We start from the raw sequence: 7,389 nt of genomic DNA, 5'->3' as shown, positions 1-7,389 counted from the left end.
TCTTGAAGGATATCTGATTCATCTACAAGACCACATAGTAAATGTTATTAGTATTAGCACTTCAGGGGCTCAATACATTCATGTCATGATATAGTTCCTATTAATCGTTCTTACTGATATGCCCAAGGAGTTTATTCATCATGACAAATTGTTTGATCTCTTGGAACATGTTGGAGAACTTATCAGGGAGGTATAAACTCTTGTTCACGACTTAGAAGAGAATTCAAGAAACGAAAAGAGCACCAATGGAAAAAACCATGCAACTTTGGACTTGATGGAAAATATTGAACTCATGAAAGGAGATCTCAAACGTGTTTACTTAAAAGCCTCAAACTCGTATCAACTGTGTTTTCCCATGAGTGATGGATCACTCTTCATACATCTTCTACTTAGACACTTAAATGATTTGCTCAATACCAATGCTTATTCAGTTGCTTTGATAAAGAATGAAATTGAACAGGTGAAAGAAGATCTAGAATTCATAAGATCTATCTTCGTGCATGATGAACAAGAATTGTATAAAGATCTCTGGGCACGTATTTTAGATTTGGCATATGAGGCAAAAAATGTCATTGATTCTATTATCGTACGAGATAATGGTCTCTTATATCTTATTTTCTTACTTCCCTTTGCCATAGAAAAGATCAATCTTATCAAGGAAAAAGTCTCCAATTTAGTTGAGAAGATTCTCAAGAACAAGAGCCTCAATGTTGTAAACTCTCCCAAAAAGCCAGTTGAAAGCAAGTCATCATCAGCTGAGCAAATAATCGTAGGTTTTAAGAAGGAGATAGACTGGATAATTAGGAATCTTACCAATGGTCCAAAAATGCTAGATGTCGTTTCAATCACTGGTTTGCCGCATTTCGGTAAAACTACTTTGGCATACAAAGTGTATAATGATAAGTTCGTTTCTAGTCATTTCGACATCCATGCATGGTGCACAGTCGATCAAAAATATGACGAGACGAAGTTGTTGGAGAACATTTTCAATCAAATTACTTGAACAGCTTCGAAATCCAGTGAGAATATTGATGTTGCTGATCAGCTATGGAAATAACTATTTGGGTAGAATTACCTTATTGTCTTAGATGACTTGTGGGATAACACAACATAGTGTTAGGACCAAAAAAAATCAGGTGTCATGCGGAAGCTAGTAAATCAAACTTTAAAAGACGATAAATCATACGACAAAGAGAAATATACCAAAAGAGACACAAACATATAACGTGGTTCGGTCAATTAACCTACGTCCACCGCGGAGATGAGCAATCCACTATATAAAAAAGAGTACAAAATATCGAGAGAACAACCTTACAAAGAGGCAAACACAAGCGACACAATAAATAGTTGTCCCATAAAGTTCTCCCACTAAATAAGACTCTCAAGCCCCATATGGCTACATTGTGGATGCTACTGAATGAGAAGGAAGGATCCTCAATTTATAGAAGTCCAAACATTTTCCTACAAGAAAAAAGACTAGCCAAATATGGAAAATTTGTAACTTCCTTCTACAAGAAGGAAAACCCAATTAAGGTAAACATGTTACCCTTTCCTTCAACGAATAGAAAAACAAAATATGGTAAGAAAATTATGGCAAAGACCTAACAATTCTCCCCCTCGGCCTGAATTTTCTGACAAAATAAACTTGATCCACCTTTTTCATGTTGATACCCAATTTTTCCCTATATATTTTCAATATGTAAAATACCTTCAAAATATCATATGTATGCATATATAAGCATGTCCAATGGTTTTATTATTATTTTTCATAATTTTAAAGGTTTTTTTAATTGATTTATTAACTCTTTTATCCATAAAATCCCAATAATTATTTTCAAAATTATTGTTTTTATAATTCACCTATTGTATTTCTATATTTATGCCAAAATACGGCTAAAGTAATTTTTACATATTTTATAATTTCATTTAGTAATTTTTAAAGCTAAATTGTACATAATTGCAATATTAGCCCTTTTAAGGTTTAATTAGGTTTTATATTCATAAAATTGGATACTGTATTTTTAAATTATTGATTATGTATTATATATCATTTTCAGCCTTTTAAATTAATTTTTAGAAAATAATTTACTATTTTTATAATTTAAAAAGGAAAGAGTGGCTATTTAACTTGTAGCCAAATTTGGCTTTCAAATCTAGCCCAAATCAAACCCTCAATTCCCCAGCCCAATTCCAATTTTAACTGACCCACACCCAATTTTAACCCAAGCCCAAACCGGATCCCCACCTACCCCGTTCAATCTGGACCGTTGACCATTCAGATCAACGGTTCCCAAGAATGGTCAACGGTCTCCATCTACCCTTCCTAAAATAAATCCAAACGACCCCCTAAACTAATTCATTTTTCACAAACCCGGCGCCCTTGAATCCCCTTCTTCTCCAATTCTCTTTACAACCTCACTCAAATCCTAGCCGCCACCACCCAAACTAACCCTAATCCCCTTCGATTCTCACTCAATCCGTGGACTCTCATGGCTGTTTGAGACGTATATCGGTCTCACATATCTCTTGGTTGCCTATTTTCGTAATTTCATGGAAAGATCTCGAAGAGATCTAGTCCATACCTTGCTGAACTTCTATCTATAGTCTTTTTTCGGCCATCCATGGCCGTTCGAGTCAGATCCATGGCTTTTCCGGCTAGATCGGTAATTTTTCGAAGTTTTCTCACTTTTTCTAGGTTCTCTAAAACCCTAGCTTTAAAAAATTTCGGATTTTCTTTCAAATCTGTCTTAGATCTGTGCATGTTATGAACCTCTTGGTGTTTTTTCAAAGGTTTTCCGATTTTTCAAAGTGACTTTTTTTTTTTTTGGCAAAACACTAGGTTGAGCGCCTAGGGCTAATTTTTATTAATAAAAGAAAATTAAACAACAAATTACATTGTCAGGTGGTCTTAATCTATGAAAGTGATAATATTTGAAAATTACATTAAAATTATTATCAATATTGAGTCGTGCTCTCAATATTCATATCACACGATGATTGCTAGCTACACTAGTCATGAAATAACTAATAAAGCCAATGTACTTTGCATCCTTAGATTGCTCTTGATGCTGCTCCCAGTTCCATTTCCAAGTGTAGTTCTTGAAGCTGTATTTTCTCCATATTTGCTCTATCATTCTCGTGCATGTCACCTTTCCTTCCTCAAGGGATTGAGCACATAGTGCTGGATACCACCCATAGAGGTCGTAGTAAGTGACACGACATGATTAAAGTTTTCTTAATCTCTTTTAAAAGACTTCTTCTCCAATTTTCAGTGTTGTCTTATGATGTTACTATGTTTAAACAGTTTGTTTTCTACCTTGTTCATCGTGTTGAAAACCTAAAGTATTTTTGGTTATCCGAGGTTCTGGAACTGTCTTTGTTTATTTTTTGTGCATACCTGTTTTCATTGGGTTCTTTATGGTTAGATCTTTTATCTTTGTTTGTCTTGAATGATTCTAAGTTCTTACCGCTTTTAACTCAACTCGGTCAAAACCTTAATTTCCTAAAGATTTTCCTCGCTGGTTACTATGGGTTTTTAAAGACTTCCTTTACTTATTTTTGTGTGTTGGTCTGATCTCCTTTACCTGTTTCTAGGTGTTAGATTGGTTTCTTCATTTTGGTTCTATATGACTATTTGACTTTGTTGACTACCATGCTTCGAGTAGGTTCTTTTACTACTGAGTCCTTAGCCTACTCCTGTTACTGTTGTATGTTTGTGTTCATCTAGTTGCCTTTTTGTCAATATAGTTGGCCTTGTATGTCTGACACTTTTGTTCATTCTTCTCTATTTATATGTCAAAGTGCATAATCATGATTCCTTATTGATTGATCTTGATTTCCTTAATTTACAGTTTGATTGCAAGGTTTTCTTATAAACCCCTAATTTTACTCGATTGATTCCCTTCCTTTATTTGCTGTGATGTTTCACCCCTGCTGAATCTTTTCCCCAAATTAAGTATATTCTGTACCTAGACTCAATTATATACTCTATACTTTTACTATCCCTTATATGTTAAAAACCAATCTTTCTCAAACTGATTCTCTTTGTTGGCATCCCTGTAGTATTCGTTTGAGCTGTAACTCCTTGATTAATGGGGAGTACTTGTATTAATTGATTCTGATGACGATTATTTCCATATTTGTGTTAAATCTTTACTTTTTACCTTATTTTCCACTTCTTTTCAAAGCTATAAATACTCTACCCTCTCTTCTTCAAACACACGAATAATAAGTTCAACACATACACATACACATTCAAACTCTCTTTTCTTTCTCTACTACTTGTGCTACTGTTTTGTCTAGCCGGCTGAAAGCCAAGGCTAGACTGTGGAACTCTGATTACTTTACTTTTTCTGCACTTTGCTTCTTCAACTGGTATGTTCTTAGTTTAAATTCTGAAACCCAACTCTATGTGTTCCTTAGTTTGTCAATCCTTGTTTCTTTCAGCACTAAATTAATGGTTCATGCTAGTAAATTATACTTCTTGTTCACTATTTTACTCAGCATGCTTAAAATTTTGTCCTCCTTTGTTCTATGTGATCAGCATGTTTACTTGTTCCTGTTTATGTCCCTCAACTAGCATGTCTTCTAATGTACTTGATTCATGACTAATTATGTGTTTCTGATTTGGGTCATCTATGTCCCCAACCCCTACTTCCTTCTTTATAACTACTAAAGTTGTACTACTCCCTGAACTTATTATGTATGTGTTTCTCCTATCCCCTACCCCTTTCAAAACTATTTTCCCTAAGCAACTCTTTTGTTGCTATTGCAAATTTACTTCAAACCAATCATTTTCAAAACTGTTTTCTAACTAAACTCTCTTAAATCTATATCAAGCACTCTCACATGTACTCTTAGATCATTAGGTTCTGCCCCTTTTGTGTGAGCCTTGCTTTGGAACCCTTGAGCTCCGTCTGAACCTGGACACATAAGAGCCGACCCTTCCACACTGCGCTCACTCTTTTGGTTATGCAATCTGGGTGTAAGCACTGCCCCGGATCCCTTGAGGTCCTTAGGAAACTCTAACACACCTAGGTATGAGAAAGGCTTTGGAACAATATTGGCATTTAAGGTGGTTTATTACATAACTCAGAGAGGAAGGCAGAATCAGGCTTCCTATAGTAGTAACTTCTTATTTTTCACTTCCCATGTAATTCAATCATATGGTCCGTAATAATTTGTAAACAAGTATTGGGGTGGCTAGTGAAAAGGGATAGGGTAAATATGTATGCATGGTGAGGGTAGAATTAGGTTTATGTTCCTAATTGCGCAATAGAAACCATGCTTAGGGTTCATGCATACATTAGAAATCCTGCTCTTAGGCCTCATGTTTATTGTTTCAGCATGTTCACCTTTTGCAACATCGTGTTTTAAAATTTGCTAATAATTAGCACTTTACTGCATTCCTGCCATATGCACTTAGAAATCCTGCTCTAAGAATTCTGCATTCTTGCCATATGCCCTTAGAAATCCTGCTCTTAGGAATTCTGCATTTTAGATACCATGTTTTAGGATCTTATTTGTACTTACACTTAGTGTAAATTGCTGATTATAAAAGAGGTAAAAATAGCTTCACACTTGATTATCCCGTTTAAAAAAACTGGTAATAATCTCCGCATTTGACTAGAACAACATGCTCTTAGGGTAAAAAAAAAAAAGAAGCTACAAACCATTTTTCAATAATTTTGAATAAATGTCGCACCTCGCTTTGCGCCTAGGCAAGCCTTAGGTAATAACTTAAATAAAACTGGAACTACCTTTGTTTAATTATCAACTGTTAAAAGTCAGTAGGCAAACCTGATTCAGACTTCTTTTCTAAGTCATGTAATAAATCTGGTTCTGATGCTATCACTTAAACACCCTGCTTTAGGATTTAAAATTCAGACCTTAACTGTGTATAAGTCATGCTGTCTATGTGCATTATTTGTGGAGGTATAACTGAGCCTTCTGATTGTTTTCTGTTTTTTCCCCTTTAAATGCAGTCCTACTTGTTTTGCATGTCGCCTTAGTATTTTTCCTTTAAACTTGAGGGTCTTCCTAGAACCTCCTTATAGGATAGGAGTCGTAAATTCCTCCAGGACTGATAGGAAGGGACGGGTAATGGCATGCAATAAGAGTCGAGACCAATCTTCGCTTAATTACCTTTACGGGGCAGGAAAGGGTAGATATAGATATGATGACCGGTGTGCTAATACCACGTATATCCCATCTTTTGAGGAGTGTCATACCGGGTATTACATTGACGTGATCCATATTACAAATAAGTCTAGGACACCCCTTTACATTACTAAGCATGCTTAGATTGTAACTTTTTCCAAAACCTTGCTTTCATTAATTGCTTCCAAACACTTGTATACTTAAATCCCCTATTATTTGAGCCCTACTTGTTAATTGCACAAATTCATAAAAAACTGTCTGGCCGGGAACCACAGAAGTGGATCCTGAGGGGTGCCTAACACCTTTCGCTTGAGATAATTTCAAGCCCTTACCCTATCTCCAGCTATCAAACATAGTTAGAAATAAATCTTGTAGGCGCCCTAACGTACCTTAAAAATCATTAGGTGGCGACTCTTCAAAACGCAATACCCAATTTCCAAAAGGAAATGAGTCATTACACCCCATGAATGTCGAAACCCGGACTCCTCTTTGCGGAGGGAGAAAAGGGGGTTCGAAAGCATGGCGACTCTGTTGGGGATATTTAGGCTTTTACCATTTCAGATTGTTTTTGTGAATTTGTACCCCTTCCTTCTGTGCAATTGCTTGTTTAATTTCTTTAAGCGTTTAATTTCTTCTTCAAAAGTGAAACTGACATATCTTCTTTGTTTCGTTCCATTATTATTGATTTAAATTATGGAACTGCTATATTTATCGCTTTCTTAACGTGCAAATACATGTCAACATGCTTTTAATTACTACATAATCATGCTCAATATCATACTCCACTCGTGCCAAACCAATATTATAGCAACGCTTGATGAGTGGTTGCGCTCTTACTATATCACTACCCCCAAATTCGGAAAGGCATATTTGCGGTAAAACTAGTCGATCAGCGATGCAGTCGACAGTTCCGTGCCTTCCCCCCTTGAGTTGTCTGCTCAAGGGTACCAGTCTAAAACCCTATAGAAACCTTACTCCGTTTAAATTATGCATGCATCATGGTCAAACCTAGCTGGATCAGTTATGTTGTCTACATAATGACCCTTTAAGATAGCCTTATCCAAAGTCCACTGGGTTTCCCTGAATCCAAACGGACATCATCACGTTCTATGTATTTATTTGGAAAACTAAATGCTTCATGCTAATTGTTGATATTAAATAGTCAAGTATGGTGGGGGTAAGGGCCTAACCTTGTTTGTCTTGCATAAATATGAGGCACGAAATCCCCAG

Source organism: Nicotiana tabacum, chromosome 3 (assembly GCF_000715075.1).
Source record: "Nicotiana tabacum cultivar K326 chromosome 3, ASM71507v2, whole genome shotgun sequence".
In the NCBI taxonomy this organism is placed as follows: Eukaryota; Viridiplantae; Streptophyta; class Magnoliopsida; order Solanales; family Solanaceae; genus Nicotiana; species Nicotiana tabacum.
The sequence above is the reverse complement of the archived record's forward strand: the minus strand, read 5'-3'. Positions refer to the sequence as shown.